This window comes from Anabas testudineus, chromosome 17 (assembly GCF_900324465.2).
Source record: "Anabas testudineus chromosome 17, fAnaTes1.2, whole genome shotgun sequence".
NCBI lineage: Eukaryota > Metazoa > Chordata > Actinopteri > Anabantiformes > Anabantidae > Anabas > Anabas testudineus.
The window spans coordinates 21,220,836-21,222,130 of NC_046626.1; positions in this window are offsets into that span (position 1 = coordinate 21,220,836).

Sequence of the window (1,295 nt, forward strand, 5' to 3'; positions counted from 1 at the left end):
ATTGAGCAGAAACCGAAGCTCGTGTCAGTGTGACCACGAAACAACTCAGAAATGAATGTGTTCTTGGTTGTGTGAGCACAGAACGCTGATTTCACAGCCACCAACTCGCTCCAGTTCTTTGGATCTCACATCCCCTGGTTCCCTGGAGGGGAGCAGGATGATGACAGAGAGATGTCTTTATGTAAACTTGTTAAATCAAATGAGGTGTGAGAGAAAGTTCATTATCTATGTGTGATCTTATTAATTCAACCTGTGAAGGTCTTATCATTACCACAGTGTAGAAATACACATAAAATAAGTTCAGAAAGTAAAAGTACTCTTCCTGCAAGTAGGTTTTTATTCTATTTATTTACATTTAGCAGACGCTTTTATCCAAAGTGACCTAAAAGTGAGGTACAAGACCTACAAGGGTAGGTGTAAGGTCTTGCTTAAGGATCCCTACTGGATGTAGGTCACAGTATGGGTTCAAACCCCGGTCTCCCACATGGAGAGTGGTCATCTTACCACTACACTGTCCATTGTTAGAATTGCTGCTGTTGTGTTTAGAACGTTAATGTTGGATCTTAAACTCAGTTCTCAGTTCTTCTCTGTTTGATCTCTGTAGAAAAGTTTTATTCTCGCTCAAAGCAAATTAAACTTTGGAAAACCTTTTTGGACGGGCAGAGTATCTTCTTCATATCCTGATCCTGATAATTTCCTGATATTTGAATGAATCTATTCTGACTTCCACACTCTGCAGGTTTACAGTCCAGAGCATCACCAAACCACCACCGTGGGACTTTTTGGAATAATAATTGGTAAGTTCAAATTCAGAGTTGTTATCATGTGATTTAGACTTTTGTATTTTCTGATTGTTTTGATTTACCATTGTTGTTTGTTTAACAAGCTTCCATGTACAGACAAGCTTCATAATAATAAACAATGTTTCATGAGGAACAGAAATGTTTTCAATAGTCAGGTTGTGTCAGATCCTGATATATTGTGACTTAAAGATCAGTAACTACTGTTTGACTGAAGCTGTGACTCTTGTCTAAAAGAGTTCACAGACAGTTTTTCAAAGTGGGCATTGAACCAGCAGCATCAGTAGCTTCTTGAGTCATGACAATTTAATCCCAGTGGATTACATAATCCCAGCTGTGTTCAGGGATAAAACACGCTCCAGATTTACTTATTGCTTTGTGGAAACAGTGTGAAGAACAAAGACGATGACAAGCGTGAAGAATCCTGTTTCAGCCCCAGTTTGTGTGACACTCAGCAGACTGTTGATATCTGACACCACCTAGTGGAGCGACACA